The 17903-nt window shown below is 37.2% G+C and overlaps 1 protein-coding gene across 7 annotated transcripts in view; it reads right to left on the bottom strand.

Moving 5' to 3' along the window:
• The window catches only part of SLCO4C1 (solute carrier organic anion transporter family member 4C1), a 294796-nt gene that overhangs the window by 43846 nt on the left and 233047 nt on the right, over positions 1-17903 (bottom strand). For 6 of the 7 annotated variants that reach the window (XM_072958339.1, XM_072958340.1, XM_072958344.1 and 3 more), the window contains exons 17-19: positions 4919-5059; positions 928-1045; positions 179-348 (exon numbers count right to left, since the gene is read on the bottom strand). The gene's annotated coding sequence lies outside the window, so the exon portion shown is untranslated. Of the gene's footprint in view, positions 1-178; positions 349-927; positions 1046-4918; positions 5060-11938; positions 12005-17903 lie in introns of those variants that run through there. The other variant, XM_072958345.1, reaches the window with a different exon arrangement.

The raw sequence follows: 17903 nt of genomic DNA, 5'->3' as shown, positions 1-17903 counted from the left end.
ATGTAACAACAGAGGTTCTTGAGAGAAAATTAGAATGCTTGCTCCTGAAGGGATTTACAGATTAATTTGCCCAATCCCCTCATAATATAAGGGAGGAAATTAAAGAAGTATTTTCTAGAAATGGAAGGAATTGCTTTTTTTTCCCTTTCCTCTGTGGTAATTATGCAGGGAGTCTTGCCTGGCTTCTCCCAGTGTGGCTCATGCGTAGGTTTTGGTACCTATGACTCAGTCCTCAGTCAGAGGGCAGGTAAGCATCATCGAGAGATGGTTCGGGAGCTGGACAACATGCTGATCACATCCAAGGCACAGGGTGGCTCTCAAGCTCTTTTTGTTTTTGCTTTTCCTTTGCTAAGAGAAAAAGAAAACATAGGGTATTCAGGATTCACCTAAGATTAGTATCCTCTCCCAGTGTACAAACAGACTGTGGGCAGTTTACACAGAATCCAGGGACAACCCCCCCCCCAACACACACACACACACACACACACAGCCAGCTAGAGGGGAAAACATAAAAAGGGAAGACACTCAGGGTGGAGAGGAGGTACCTATTTCACAAACAACCTCAGTAATCTCTATTATACACTAAACTTTATCTGCTGTACTAGATCCTATGTGGTTATAAAACCACTTTTTCCCTTGGGGTCATTAAGCCTTTTGGGTTCATCACGTAATATTGAGGTTCTATGGTTATTAATATTTATGTCCAAAAATGGCATCTGAAAAACATATTGTAATTACAGCATTTTTTCAAATTATCTTGAGCAGCTCATCAGAGAGTAAAATAGGGCTGCACCATGTGCTGATCCCTGCACCTGCTGTTCTAATCAGTCATTATCCAGATCCATGGGAAACTGTCTTTGAGACAGAGCAATGGTGGTTGAAGCTGACATGGAAAAGGCAACCAAACATGCGAGGTAGGATACTCACAGAGCGACCGCAGGCCCGTCTGCTACGTACAGTAGAAGTGCAACTGGGGAACGCCATTGGTGAACCACGTAAGATGCAGGCAACCTCACACACAACCAAAGTTTAAAGGGAAAATCATCTGAAAAGGAATATAATGGAACCATCTATTTTTATTAAGGTAAGAAGTTTTGGGCCATTTAAATAGAAAAATTTGATTGTAAAGTTCCACTTGTCACTGACAAGCAGTTCCCAGGGAGTGGACTTCATACCTAAACTTAGGCAAGAGAAGTGCACATGAAGGTAACAGAAATGTCTCAACCAGTAATTTAGGAGAATTCTGTTAGATCTGGACCCCTTAGCCCACCACACTAAATAAGACGTTCTTATTGTACCCAACTACCACGTGTCAGGCTGAGAAGATCACCCTCTGCTGCAATGTTCTACATCAGAAAGCACCTGGCCTGAACAGATCATCAGCATAGAATACAACTCACAGAGGTGCGGGCATTGAATTGAAAACAAACTCTTCCTGCATCAGGAGAAGCCCTGGTGGCGGGAAAGTCCTCATTGATTTCTGATCCGAAAACAGCCCTTCCCGACACTGTGGAAAGACTCACAGAAGACTTAAGATTTTGACTACTAAAGGAATTTGAATACTAATAAATACGTAAAACTAAAGGCTTTGCTTTAAAAGCTACCAGAGAAACGAAGCTCCTTCTCACAGGATGCATTAAATGAGGGAGGAGCGTGAGGAGAGACTACGGCTGGGTCACATGGCTTGCTGTGGTTACAGCATCTTCCTCGCCTCCCTTCAGAGGAGTGAGAATTGGCTGGTGACTGTTGGGAGTTAGCCAGCTCCCCGCTGTGGCAGTCCCTGCTATAGGAAGAGAATGAGGAGATAGCTGTGGGAAGGAAACAGGATGTGGCTCCTCTTATATCCTCCTTTCTCTGCCCTACCAATTTCAGTTTCAATCCAATCTGACTGAAGTTTAGCCAATATTTTTGTGTTATTACAACAAGCAAGTTGATAGGCCCAAAGGTTCAGATTTTAAGTTCAAAAACTAATGTATCTCAAGAAGATAAATACTATGAAAGGAATCTACTAAAACATTAATCCCAAAAAAGAGAATCTAACCTAATGGTGTCTCTAGGTAAACTGAAAAAATACTGGCCTCCCATCAAGTCATTCTGCTTCCATATTGTGGAACGCTATCCTTAAACATACACAAATGCTGCCCCTCAGAGCTGTGTCACAACTATTCACAGTGGCAAAAGTAATATGTATAGAAGGGAATAGAAAACAAAGTAACTCTGGAGACCCAAATAGAAAACAGCTCAAGTAAGTGATTTTTTTTTCTTGCTAGATATATATTTCATAAACAGGTGATATCTTTATTCTAAAGTATGTTTCTTATTAAGAGGACTTTTTAGGAGTTTGCTGAGCTTCTTAACGTGAGCCCTTTAAAGTCACTCAAATAGAATTATTTTAATACCAGAAATATTGTATTTCTATTACTCTGACATACCAAAATTAGAATCTTTCTATAAGTACATTTTCTATCAATGGCTCCACTGAGAAGAGTAAAAAAAAAAATCATCGACCCTGCTTTTCGTAACATGTCAGCGTTCATTCTTTCCCAAACAGCAGCAACACTGCCAACAACAAAGTTTTCAGCTCTAACAGCATGTGCACTCATATCACAAGAAAAAGAAAACACTGCTGAAGATCTTTTAACTTTGAAAATTGGTCAACACTACCAATTATTATAATCAGTGTGTTCCATTATGACCTAAATTATATTCTTCTGCACAATTGTTGCTGCACATCTAAGATGACTCAAATTAATGTTCTAGATACTAAAAACTGTCCACTTTTGAACCATAACAGCAATACCAAGCCAACTGGCTGGGAAGTACTCACAAGAGATGGCTTCAAATGACTGGGTGAGAGCCTCTGTCTTTAAGCCCCAGGGTGAGAGTTATTTGTCATACACTAACAGCAGCAAGTCAGACCGTGGCAGAAAACATTCATTGTTTTATTTATGCTCTTTGTCCAAAGAAAAATCTTTGTAAGTAGCTGCAAAAACCAGGCACCAAATGGAAATAAAAGATACATTACAGCTCTGGAATATTTTTTGTTTCTGGCACACAGCTTTGATTTTACATTCTCAATGAAGATTGCCCAATTACTGCTCTCCATTCAGTTCAAAGAAACAATCATGTGGCAGTGCTGAGACTATTCCAGACAATACCTTATGAAGAGTTCCCAGAGCTGAGCACCGATTAAAATTCTTGGCTAGAAACAGGGGCCTGTTCTAGGAAAGCTAAGTCAAGTCACCTCTGGGCCAGTGGGAGAGAAAGAATGAACACATTAGTCATTCTAAGAAGACTTCGTAAATATCACATCATGAATCTTCACACTAATCTTCTCAAGTAAACACTGAGGTTTTCCACAATGTAGAAATTCCATGGGAATAAGTATAGATTTGAAATTTCTTTCTAGTCCTATTTACTGTGAAAGATAAATAAGATCCCAGACTTTAACAGTAAAACCAGAACAACTTATTTTTTACTTGCTGGAAAGCATATTAAAGCATTAGTATGTTTATAACTTATTATAAAATCCCATACTTACCTCATGCTTAAATAAAAAGTGCACTGATACAAGAGTTTTACAAGGAATCAGTTTGACTTTAATGCTCACTATTGAAAAGTGGCCATTGTGGAGTGATACAACCACTACCGTTATTTAAGTGCTGAAATTTGAGATTCGAAAAAATTATTTTCTATAATAAAATTGATATGGGAAATTGAATGAGTCTTTAAGCTAATCATAACATTTTATAAGTATCTTACTCTTGGTTCACATGGCATGGAGAGATGCCGTATGTGAATAAAAGCTGTTCACTTTGAGACAGGAGGGAAGGGGGCAGGGCACAGCCACTCAAGGAATGACAGCAACCAAAATGGTGGAAGATTCACCTTCTAGGTGGCCTTGAGGATTAAGAGGTTTAACTTCTAGTAGATCTTGAGCTTCATTATATATGCTCATTGTAACAGGGTGATCAAATAACATGCCCGCAGGCATCACGACAGCCCTAAGGCTAACGCAAAAGGCCAAAGGATGGGTGGTGGCCCAGTTCCTGGGAATCCCAGCCCCTTCCCCAGGGCAGTTGGATCTATCCCACTGGTAGGCATGTGAAGCTACCGAGACCATAAAAAGTGACACCACCATGCCTAGTGGCCCTTTGTGCTCTCTCTCCCCTTCTGAGACAGCCTGCACTCTATGGGTTGCGTATCTACTTTTAATTTAACCTGAGCACCAAATTCCCACACCTCTTTCCTTGCCTTTCTCTTGCTTTATACTCTATGCAGTGTGTGTCTCTCTAAATAAATCTACCTTAACTCAACGGTGGCTCACACTTGAATTCTTTCCTGCGTGAAGCCAAGGACCCACACTTGGCAGGGCACGTCCCTGGGGCTCAACCGAGACCTGGGACTCGGCCCTCCTCACGCCCCACATCCGTTTTCCTGCATCAACTTTACTTAAATTCTAGAGGGCTTTATGAAGGAGGCATTGACATATAACTGAGGACACGAAGGAAATATACTATTCCTACTCCACAAAACCTTATAATCTAATTGAACAGTGTGCTAATTCAGTTCCTCCAGGAAGCAGGCACCAGAACAGGATTAGATACACAAGATTTATACTTGAGCGGAGTCAGGGGTAGAGAGGAAATGCTAGTGAAGATAAAGAGGAAGCAGAAGTAAACGTGGAGAATCCAGAGTTGATACAGATTGATACTTGTGAGAAGAGAGAGGAAAGTCGAAAAAGACAGGCTAGGAAGTGCTGCAGCACGGCCCTGAGAAATTTTAACCAGTCTGCTGGTGAGTATGCTCAAGCTGAGTTAGCTACTCATGAAGAGAGTCCTCTATCCCACAGGAGTGGCCCTAAATTAGTCATGCTCAGTCATTGACTAGGAGTAGCCTGAGCAAAGAACGGCCTTACTGCAAACATTGTGCTGGATCCATTCAGGAGTCAGTTGGCAGAACTGTGCATTTTCCTGCAGTCCGTAGTCCACTCTGCACCACACAGATCTGTTTCTCCACATAGATGCAGAGAGATCTTCACTGGTTCCTGTGGACTTCTCTGAGGAGTATTTAGAAAAAAGGTTAGTGAGATGAACTGCAGCTTCTTCTATAGCTTTAATTGAATTCTTAATTGTCTGTCACTCAGCATCTGTTACACAAAAGCTAATGTTTACATCTTATCTTGTTAATGTTCCTGTTAGCTCTGTAAAGGAATTCAATGCCCCCAGACCAGAAACAAGCAGAAAAGAAAGGAGGGAGGAAGAGAGGAAGAAGAAACACACTAAAAACTTGAAACAATGCCATGGTTGGTTATTGTAGAGAACTGTTAATTTCTAGGAATCATGGCACTAACCATTAAAATGCAGTCATTACTAAAATAACTGCCAGAAGCTGATAATAACACAATTCTGAATAAGAAGATGTACTTCATTAAGCCTAGTTAATTTGATAAAACTGGCTGGTTGATTTAATCTAAAGAGAAGATGTACACATTCCAGTGCAAGATGGCGATGCAGGAAGATCCTGAACATGCCTCCTCACCTGGATACACCAAATCTACAGCTATATATGGAAAAAATTCCTCTAAAAAAACCTAAAAGCCAGTGGAATATCCCCTTGACATTAGGCAAATGAGAACAAAACCACACTGAAGCAGGCAGAAAAGGCTGAGACAGAATCTTGCCCCATAAACTCTATCACCAGTATGGCAACCTACAATTGGGAGGGAACTCAAAACCAAGGATTCTGCCCTAGGAACAAAGGGTTTGTACCTCACATCAGGCATCCCAACTTAAGACATGCACCTGAGATGAGCCCCCAAAACCCAAGGGCTTGCACTCAAGACACACAGCGCTGTGGTGAACTGAGAAACAGCTCATAAAGGCTCGCACACAGACTCACTCCAGTGCCCAGCACAGAAGAAGCCCTTTGAGAAGCACCCAGACTTTATATTTAAAGGAGACTCATTTGCTAACCTTAAAGTGTTAGTTAGCATTAGGTAAGTGTTCAGGGGATCATTCTTCATATTAAAGTAAGACAGAGAGTCATTCTAAATTTTGAATAGTTTAACCAATTGCTTTTCAAGGATAAAAAGCTGGCAGTTCATTACAATCCTGATGTCTCTTCATAATAGCAGTAGACAGAAGTCATGAATATTAGATGACATGGTTGAAATAAAGGCATCTTAACAGATACCCAAGAAAAGTATAGTAATCCTTCTTTAACAGGTCATAAAATTAATGCACATCAATGTCTACTAAATAATTAGCCTCTATTGTGAAAAACCATAGAAAGCACTATTCTCAAGTCATATCAGAAGAATGTTTCTTAATTGTTTGTGATCTGTATTTTGATCAAGACTGGTGAATTCTACTAAATATTCTGAAAAGAATAGCAATCCTTCCCAAACTCCTCCAAAAAACAAAAGAGGGTACACTTTCAACTTGTTTTTTAAGGCCATCATTACCCTAGTAACAAAATCAGACAAGGGCACCACAAGGGAAAAAAAAGATCAATATCCCTGATAATTGTAAATGCAAAAATCCTCAACAAAATGTTAGCAAACCTAATTCAACCCAACATACATTAGAAGTATCATACACCATGGTCAAGTGAGATTTATTCCCAGGATGCAAAGTGTTTCAGCATCCACACATCAATCAACATGATATACCACAGTAACAAAATGAAGGGTAAAATTTATATGACCATCTCAGTAGATGCAGAAAAAGCAACTGACAAAACTTCACGTCCATTTATGATGAAAATTCTCAACAAAGTGGGTGTAGAAGGAATATGCCTCGACATGATAAAGGTCATATAAGACAAGCCCACAGTTAATTAACATCATGCTCAACAATGAAAAGCTGAAAGCTTTTCCTCTAAGATCAGAAATAGGACAGGAATTGACCACCTTTATTCAACGCAGTATTGGAAATCCTAGCCAGAGAAATTAGGCAAGTAAAAGAAATAAAAGGCATCCACATAGTAAAGGAAGAAGTAAAACTGTCATTATCTGCAGATGACATGAATTACAGAGAGAAAGCCCTAAAGACTCCACCCAAACACTGTTAGAGATAATCAGCAATTCAGTAAAGTTGCAGGATACAAAATCAACATACAGAAATCTGTTATGTTTCTATACACTAGCAACAAACTACCAAAAAAAGAAATTGAGAAAACAATCCCATTTATAAATGCATCAAAATATAAAGTAAAATCCATAGGAACAAATTTAACCAAGGAGGTAAAATTCGATACCCTGAAAACTCTAAGGCATTCATGAAATAAACTGAATAATACAAATAAATAGAAAGCTATTTTATGATCATGGATTGGAAGAATTAATATTGTTAAATTCTACATACTACCCAAAGCAATCTGCAGATTCAATGCAATCCCTATCAAAATTCCAATGGCTTTTTTTTTAACAGACATAAAGCAAACAATCCCAAAATTTGTATGGATTCACAAAGACCCCAAAGGCCAAAGCAATCTTGAGAAAAAAGAACAAAGTTAGAAGCATCATGCTCCCTGATTACAAACTGTATTACAAAGCTAGAGTAACCAAAACAGTATAGTATTAGCTTAAAAACATACACATAGATCAATGGAATAGAACAGGAGCCCAGAAATAAGCCCATGCTCACATGCTCAGTTAATTTATAACAAAACCACCAAAAGTATGCAATGGGGAAAGGACAGTCTTTTCAATACATGGTGGTGGGAAAACTGGACCACTGTCTTACACCACACACACCCAGAAATTAATTCAAATGGGTTAAAAACTTGAAAGTAACACCTGAAACAAAAATCCTAGAAAAACCATAGGCTGTTAATTCCTTGACATAGGTCTGTGATGATTTTTTGGACTTGACACTAAAAGCAAAGGCAACAAAAATAAAAACAAGTTGGACCACATCGAACTAAAAAGCTCTGCTCAGCAAAGGAAAACAAACTGAAAAGGAAAACTACTGAATGGGAGAAAATATTTGAAAATAATGTATCTGATAAGGGGTTAATATTCAAAATATATAAAGAACTCATACAACTCAATAGCCAAAAACAAACAATCCAATCAAAAAATGGGCAGAGGATGTGAATAGACATTTTTCAAAGAACACATACAGATGGCTGATAGGTGTATGATAAAATTCTCAACATCAGGAATCATCAGGAAAATGCAAATCAAAACCACAGTGAGGTATCAACTCACACCTGTTAGGATGTTTATTACCAATCAGGCAAGAAATAATAAATGTTGGCCAGGATGTAAAGACAAAGGAACCCTGCGCACAGTTCATGGGAATGTAAATTGACACAGCCACCATGGAAAACAGTACGTGGATCCTTAAAATATTAAAAATAGAACCACCAATATGATCTAGCAATTCTACCTCTGGGTATTTGTCTCCAGAAAAGAAAAACACTAATTCAGAAAGAGACATGCACTCCCATGTTCACTGCAGCACTATTTACAATAGCCAAGACATGGAAACAGCCGAAATGTCCATCAGTGGATGAATGGATAAAGAATATATGGGGGGAATGTGTTTCCAAAGCAGATTTAGGAGAAAATGATTTATCTCCTGCTTCTGGCTCTCTCTCTTTCACCCACATACACACGCACAAACATGCACACAATGGATTACTACTCAGCCATAAGAAAAAATGAAATCTTGCCATTTTGTGTCAACATGGAATGACCTTGACAGCATATGGTAAGTGAAATAAATCAGACTAAGGAAGACAATTATACAAACTTCCAATTATAAAATAAATAAGTCACAGAGATGTAACATACGGCACTGATGAGTATAGTTAATAATACTATACTGCATACATAGTGAAAGTTGCTAAAAAAGTAGATTTATAAACCTCTAACCACAAGAAATAATTATGTAATTATGTATGGTGATGGGTTTTAACGACTTATTGTGGCAATTATTTCACAATATGTACAAATATTAAATTATATTTTATACCTGAAACTACTATAATGTCATATGTTACTTATACCTCAATTATTTTAAAAAGACGATGTGAGCAACACCTAAACAATAACCCATGAAAGCAAAAAATTGAGAAACTGAACTTCAAAAAACAAGAATTTTCTGCTTTGCAAAAAAATACTCTTAAAAGAATCAAAGACAAGCCACAGACTGGGAGAAAATATCTAGAAAACATGTATCTGAAAAAAGCTATCTAAAATATAAAAGAACTCTTGAAACTCATATAAGAAAACAACAATTAAAAATTTAAGAGACCTAAACAAATACCTCATCAAAGAAGACACACAGATGAGAAGTAAGCATATGACAAGGTGCTTAACATAATTTGTCATTAGGTACCTGCAAATTAACAATGAGAATACTACACACCTAGCAGAATGGATAAAAATTTTTTAATTGAGAATACTAAATGCTGACAATGAAGTAGAGCAAAAGGAATTCTCATTCACTGATGCTGGGAATGCAAAATGGCAGAGCCACTCTGGAAAACAGTTTGGCAGTTTCTTAAAAATTTAAACTTTATCTTACCATGTAATCCAACAGTCACTTTCCTAGGTATTTACTTGAAAACCTAAGTCTACACAAATCCTGCACACGATGGCTTATAGCAGCCCTATTCATCTCTCATGACAAAGCAACCAAGATGTACTATTTCAGTAGGAAAACAGATAGGCAAACTGTGGTACCTCCACATGACGGAATAATACTCAGTAATCAGAAGAAATGAGCTAGCAAGACATGAAAGGACATGGAGGAATCTTAAACACGTATCTTGATGTGAAATAAGCCAGTCTGAAAAGGCTATATACAGTGTGATTCCAATTGTAAGACATCCTGGAAAAGAAAAAATATAGGAATGTTCTGGGGAAAAAAAAATTTCAGAATTTTCCAGAGATTTAGGAGCATGTGGGAAGGGTTGACTAGGTGATTTTCTTTTGGGTGATGAACCTATTCTGTATAATATTGTAGTGATGGATACATGACATTCATCATTTATCAAAACACTTAGAACTATACGACTTAAAAACCAAACCTTAATGTATGCAAGTTTAAAAAACATTTCAGAGAACAGAGGATCTGGAAATGGAATACATTCTGTGACAAAACAATGTATCCACATTACACACATATTGAACAGCATTAATGATGACGGTTGGGGTATCAAAGTGTGGACCTTAGTATAGTAACTTTAGGTATGACTAGCTCTGTGAGAAAAAGAACATAAACACTGTACTCTAATTCATAAAGTCTTGTCCCATGAGAATACAAGTTTAAAATTCTGATACTGCTATGCATGTATACTGAAACTGAACAGTCAAATATTTTCTGGATGACAGGAGCCAGATTCCTCAGTATTGGAGTAGGAATTTACAGATAAGCAAAAGAAATAGTCTAGAATGACTGATGTGGTAATGAACTTGAGTTGAAGACATCAATATGAACTCATATGTACCTTATATAGATATTGATGGGTAGATATACAACTATTTATGGATGTGTGTGTAAACATGGGTTGCTAGACAGACATATATTTTCTTGCTCTTTCAGCTGAGGGGGCCTAGAGTATGTGATAACCCAGTAGCAATGACACACCCAGCACCCAGAATTTGATTTCTAATACCCTTCTTGAATAAAAGGAACCAGAGCGTTTTGGGAAAATGACTGATACACAAGATGAGCCTGGAGCACCTTGTATTGCCAAAAAATAAGGATGCACTAAAAAGTATACACACATAGAAATAAATACACACACACATACATAGATGGGCATATATTAAAGAAACAAAGAAGCCAACTGAAAAAGCTCCCAATGGCCAAAGCTGAAACAATTTGAGCAAGAAAACCAATACAGTAGTATTAGGTCATAACCCTAAGTATAAAATATTCATGAATTCGTACTGATATAAATGAATGGTTGAATAATTAAACATGAGTGAGAGAAAAGGCGAATCTTCTATGCAAAAGATTTCCAAATAATGTATATAGATACTGTGCCCTGAGGAGGGAGAGCATGATTCCATTTCTGAAGACTGGGCTGCGCATAGTGTCTTTTCTTACAAAGAATGCAGTATGGAGTTTAAAAAGGGTTGTGCAGGAGTAACTTTATAGTGGAGAAACTTGACAAATACTACTTAGGTGATTAAGGTCAGTATCACCAAAGATAAAGCATGTTGATAATGCATATCCTTGGTATGATATGATGAAAACGTCAGTTTACCTCTGTAGTACTTTTTCCTAAATTTCAACCCCAGTCTATGTAAAAGGAGAACATTTGAATATTCCAACAGATCAGCATCATACAAAATACCTGACAAGTGCTCCTCAAAACTCCTCAAGGTCACCCAAAAAACAAGGAAAAATCTGAGAAAATGTCACAGCCAACAGGAGCCAAAGGAGACAGAACTAAACGTATACTCATACCCTGGATGGGAGCCTGGAACAGATAAAGGTCAATGGGTAAAAAAATGAGGAAATATGGTTAACCTGTCAACTCTAATAATTACATTTGATCCTAAATTGTAACAAGTGTACCATACTAACATATGATATTAACAGGGGAATGGGGTGCGGGGTAAATAGCAACTCTCTACTATTTTCTCAATGTTTCTGAAAACCTAAAGCTGTTCCAAAAAGTAGTCTATTTTTTAAAAGTTAATGTGGCAAAAGATAGGTTTTGTAGAGAAAACAAGGAAAACAGAAAAATACTGCTTCTGATAAAATGATGTGGAAAAATTCAGTCACTTAAATTTATAAAGATATTGAGCTACAAAGAATACGAACAAAATGACATAAATAATCAAATCTGTATACTGTACAGAATATTTCATATTATTAATATATTCATTAAAATTATGTATTTTTTAATATGTAAATATTGAACTTACTGAATTTGCTTTTTTGTGAACAGATTGTTTATGGCATCTATTTCCAAGATGTGAAGGCGTTTTGATTACTAGAAATTATGTCTTGGCCATTAGAAGAAATAACAACTTCTGAAAAATAATATATTTAAAATTAAAAATTATTTAGGATTGTATTAAATAACTTAATATTTGTGCTGAATAACCTTTATTCCTTCTGTATATTCATGAGTAGGATATTTTTAGATTTTGCCTCTAATTTACATAGTTTATCAAACTTCAAACTTATACATGTCTGCAACATGTAGGCTAATTTTCCTTGCTAAAAAGTTTTGAGAATTATTTGAGAGAGAGAGAGAAGCCCCTGACATTCTGAAGCTGGTCTGACCATCACATGTAGGCATTTATTCTCCCATTTGATCAACAATCTCACAATATACCAATTTCAGACAAGGTTACTCTGAGACATAATCAAATGAAAAAAAAAAAAAGCAAGACCACTTCATAATTTTGTCTAAAAACAAGCAAACAAAAAACAATGTCACTCTACCACCCACCAGAACACATTCTCCTTGTTTAGATACTATGCAAGTGCCTGCTCCTCCTTTACCCAATCATAGCATTGCCCCTGCTTTCTGACAGTGTCCATTCTAGAGAGCCCCCTCTTCGTTAGACCTTCCCCCCAATCATCGAACCAAAACTTAAATCCCATAGCAGATTCTAACACCCTATAATGAGAAACTCCACATTCTCCCATGCTGTATGCTCTCCCTTGGCGAGGTGAGCGCCTTGTTTGTTCACTTCTGATGTGTTCCTGGATGTCTTTAACTGAAAGTCACTGACAGAAATCAAGAAAGCTGTCATCACAAAAAATAGAGAACCTATACATTTCAGAAGATCTAATCAGCAAATTCTCTCTGTAAATTAAGTACTCTTGGAAAAAAGTTACTTTGGTTAGCATGCCAGCTCTTTCAGACTATTAAAATAACTGTTCAACAGGGTTTATTATACTAAATATCTTTTTTGGTAACTGGAGATTGCCATCTCTTTCATCCACTTGGCCAGATCTTCCTAACCACTGAGTTTGTCCTCTTTTCCCTCTGTCTTGCTTTTTGCTGCTCATTGCTGTGTTTGACTTCTGCACTTATAAAGTGTGAGCAGTACTAACACAGAACAGGCTGCCGGAACATAAGTATTAAACTCGTATGTGCTTTACAGTAGGCTGTGGTGGCTACAGTATGATGCGAAAGTGCTCTGCAAAATGTTTACTCTTGTTTTGGAAGGACTGAATTCAAAGATATGATTCCTTATTCTTAATCCTAGTGATTCTAGAGGTTCTCTAGTGCATTCAAGTCTATATCAAACTCTAATGCTAATAGTTTATGTAATGCTGAGCAGCTGTATACATGGTTAGCTACTCAGTTTCTTTCTCCTTTAATAAGCATCCATTGCTTTACACATCATACTGGACTGAACAAGGTTCTCAGAAGGAATAATTTAAAGACTGGATATCTATTTATTAGTTTTTCTATCTACCTTTTATTTATCTGTTTATGTCCATTTATTTATTAAACTAACTTATTGATTGCCTATCCTTTCTCTCTTATGGTTTAAGTCCTTGCTTTGTCGGTTTATCACCTGTCGTGATTTGGAGCAAGTTACCTCTGTAACCTCATCTGCCACTCTCCCACTCATTAGGCTCCATCTTAGCTGACAAAGTCCTATCTCAGTGCCTTTGCATTTGCTAATTCTGGGAAAGCTCTTTGACAAATACTTGGGTTTCATTCTGATTTTCTTCAGGACTTCAGTCATGTGTTGCCTTATTCATGCTAACTTCCCTGAAGTTATGTCCCTTCTCCATGACACTTCCTACCCTAATTCCCTGCTTTCTTTTTCTGTTTAAAACAAATATTATAATTTTTATTTTATTTATATATTTTACAAATTTTTGTCTCATCTTTTTCCTCAAGTGGAATGTGAGCTCTACTAGGGCAGAGATGTCTGTTGGTTCAGTGATGCTTACCTAGTGTCTACAATGGAACTTGCTCAGAGAAATCCTCATTAAAAATTATCTGGATTCATGGAGCTTTTGGGAAGATAAACTGACATGAATGGAAGGAGGGTATAGCTCAAACAGTAGAGTGCCTGCTTAGCATGCATGAGGTCCTGGGTTTAATCCCCAGTACTTCCTCTAAGAGTAAATAAATAAATAAACCTAATTACCTCCCCCAATGAAAAAAGAAAAAAAAGACATGGATGCAAGTAAGGTACTTGCCATTGAACCCAGTACAGACCATAGACTAAATACATAGCACACATAGGCTTGTATTATTTTATGTAACTTCATGCAGAAAATACTTATAACCACCATGGAACTGAAGTACTCATCACTCTTTTGGAGATAATGATGATGATGATGATGATTAGTTATTTAGTAATTATTAGAGAAATTACTAAGTTTTAGCCATAGACTATAAATACATATATAAATACCCATATATACTAGACATGACATAATTACATTTTTACAAGACAATATACTTTGAGTAACCTTACTATAATTATATAAGGTTACGGTTTGAGTAACACGTGAAAATAAGTTTCGATGGCATTTGCATAACTATACCTCAATCATAATACTCATAATCAATTCAGAATGATTGTGGGTAAGTATAGTTTTAATGAATGCAGTCAATTAACTTTAATTTACAAGTGAGTGCAATTAAATAATAATTTAGAATTTTCACCAAGTAGAGGAAATCAACACATTATTCTCTGTCAGTTATTAACTAAGTATTGGCTCCGTACAGTTAATTCACTCACTTTTTCTGAGTGTTGGAATAAAAAATAAAGTATGTATGTGTGTCTAATGTGACAAACAATAGGAGTGATATCTATGATGGTCATATGACTGACTAAGCCCCTTAAAACTACAAAATAGTAGCTCTCAGTTCAAAAACATTTAACATATTAAAAGCATCACCAGCCAAAATATAAGTCATGAGTTGTGGTACAACTGTAATGGAAAATGGGTATAATACATACAGGCAAGTAATGCATGGTGGCTTTTAGTATCTGGTTTATATCAGGGACAGTGTTATAAAACAGCTATATAATTTCTGGTGAAATTTTAAAAGCTTTAAATAAAAAGTTTAAGTGCCAATAGCTTCCTCTTTATAATTTACCAAGAGTGTGGATTCCTAGGTTAGAATGCTTCTCTTTTACCCCTGAAAGTATGACTTTGAGTAAATCACTTCACCTCTCCAAGCTTAGTGTTTTCATGTATGAAATAAAAATATATAATCCATATAATCTTTATACATATAATATTATCCACATTAACCTTTTTAAAAATAAGTATTTAATAAACAGTAGTAGTCATAGTGGTTACAGTCATAGTAGTGACATTTGCATCAGGGGAAAGACTAGCCTTACTATGTAATTCTTGATAGTTCTTTTTCCCACATTTATGAGTTTTGTGCCTACTGAAGGAGAGAAATACAAGGTGAGAAACATCCACTTGTCCCCAAGCTGAGTAAATCCTCTCTGTATCTCCCCCAGGAAGCAGCATTGCACAAGCCCTGTAACTATACAAGCACAAAACTAGCACAAAATCTACCCCATTTGTCCCAAATTATATTACTATCACGTCTGTAATCTAATCAACATGTAATCTGTGCACAAGGAGGTGAGTATGGCACCCACCTTGTTATTACTCTGCACACGGTATTACATGATGTCTGCAAATACTGTTCACTGAATGCATCTAACTTCGGTGGACTATTCCATTGACCAGCCCATTCTCTACTTAAAAGCACCTGTACAAGGAGATAACAGGTTTCTGTCCCACTTGGAAAACAAAGTAGTTTAAATCTGACATTATGCCCTTCTTTATTGCTGGGTGAGGAGGGTTTCTGCTCTGGGTGTTCAAATAGGCAAGTTTCCAAATTAAATAGGACTGAAAAAAACAAACTCAAGTTGAGAATTGCTACCTCTTATGTAAGGAAAATTAGAGTATGACTTTATTTTGCTGTTCTATTTTAAAACATATTCCCAAAATAACTATTTCAACACTCAGTTAGCATTATATATAGGAATACAAACATTATTTTTTAAAGCACTTTCAAATCAATTTATCAATTTCCCTTCTCCTAACAACTTCCCAAGAGATATAGGACACATTTAATTGACAGTTACATTTTGTAAATGATAACACTGAAGAATGTCAAAGGAAAGGAAGGAAACCGAAGAAAGGAAGAAGCAGAGTCAGAAAGCTGGACTGGGGCAGGTGACAGAACAGATTTTGCTTGGGGACCACCAGGGGTCTCTGCCAGATACCCCGTATCCCTCTGTGCATAGCTGACGGATCTGTGCCACAGGTGAAGCGCCCATCTGCAGCGACTGTTCTTAGCGAGGGTATGATAGTAAAAGTTGATACACCTAGTAAAAAGTCTGATTTAAAGTGAACCACAAAACCAAATTTCAGCAGTATTTCTGAAAGAACAACCCTTCATGTATGTCCCTTTAAGACTTTATGTGAGGATAGCTTTGGATTTATACCCAGTACAAGAACTGATTAATCGCAGGGCATGCATATACCTAAACTGACTCACCGGTACTAGTATGCTTTGCCGATGTCCACAGCAGTCTGCACTCCATTAGATACACACAAACATTTCTATTGCATTGTTACATTATTAGTAGTATTTAGTGCTCCAATGTTAGCTAGTCTAATGGCTCTAAAGTGATATCTTATTCTTGTTTTAATTTACATATTTATGATCACTAATCATTCTATGACTTCCCCTATGTGTGCTTGGTAGCTTTTGGTTTTAATTTTTTTGAAAATGCTCTCTCCTATCTTCCACACTTAATTGTATCAGAATTGCTCTATACAAAAGACTTTCTCATATTCCAGGTATTCATTCTTAGTTGATTTTAGATCACAAATATATTCCCCTAATCTATTAGCCATTCATTAACTTGACACATAGTGCCTTTCATTAAAAAGTTTATCTTGATGTAACCAGATTTATTAATTTTCTTTGTTTTGATTCCTAATTTTACATTTTTGTTTAAGAAGCTCTACTACCCCAAGTAGTCTCCTAGACTTTCTTCTACGAACTTTATATTTTTATCTTTCAATTTTAGGTCTTTACTCTGTCTAGAGTCCACCATCATATGCAGTGTTAGCTGATGTGACTGAATGGATTCTTCTGATCACTGCCAATCCATGTTCTCTCAGTAACAGAATCACGTATCAAAGACTCTGTGGGATCTCCCACTAGAGCAGGACTCTACATCTCTGCCTCCACTGACTCTGGTGTTGCCCACTGACTTGCTCTGAGGAAAGCAACATGGGCGGAGGTGAAGTGGTACAATGTCAAGCCGAGATTGTGAGAGGCACGAGGAATTCCCGTTGGTCCCTCCCTGACTTCCTGCTGCCCACCACCTGAAGAGCAGGCCCCTAGTGACCAACACTCCTTCCCTCTCAGTCTCAGAATGAGAGATACCTGGAGAAGCCCGAGTCCAAGCCTGCTCAGTCTCAGCCGAGCCACAGATCATCTTGTTCTACAGGCAAGAAACCCGTGTGCACCGCGACATCTGACTGACGGACACATGAATCCCACTTTCTGTACCTTCATACAGAGAGCCATTTTTCTGACAGGGTGACATGAAGAAGTGTAGTAAATTAAAAAGTTTCAAAAAGAGCTAAATAGGTATCTTATATAAACGGAACGGATATGAAACTTTTCATGTTAAAGAACAATTTCCCAGCTGTCAGACTTCTCATAAGCATCTTAAAAGGAACTGGAGTCCACACTGACTGCAGAAGCACACTGCTGCATTTCTTTCAGAGGCGTGCACTTTGAGGAAGTCAGATGCATGCATAGTTCTCAACAAAGTGTACAGCTGAGGTGCCGAGACTGTAACTGTCGAGTGTGTACTTTGCAAGTTCATCTAAAAACCTCAAGTCAGACTTGCTAACTGACAGATTTAAGTTGATTTCTTAAATGGACAAACTCTTCAA

The sequence above is a fragment of the Vicugna pacos genome, chromosome 3, assembly GCF_048564905.1.
Source record: "Vicugna pacos chromosome 3, VicPac4, whole genome shotgun sequence".
In the NCBI taxonomy this organism is placed as follows: domain Eukaryota; kingdom Metazoa; phylum Chordata; class Mammalia; order Artiodactyla; family Camelidae; genus Vicugna; species Vicugna pacos.
This window is presented reverse-complemented; position numbering and strand designations above follow the sequence as displayed.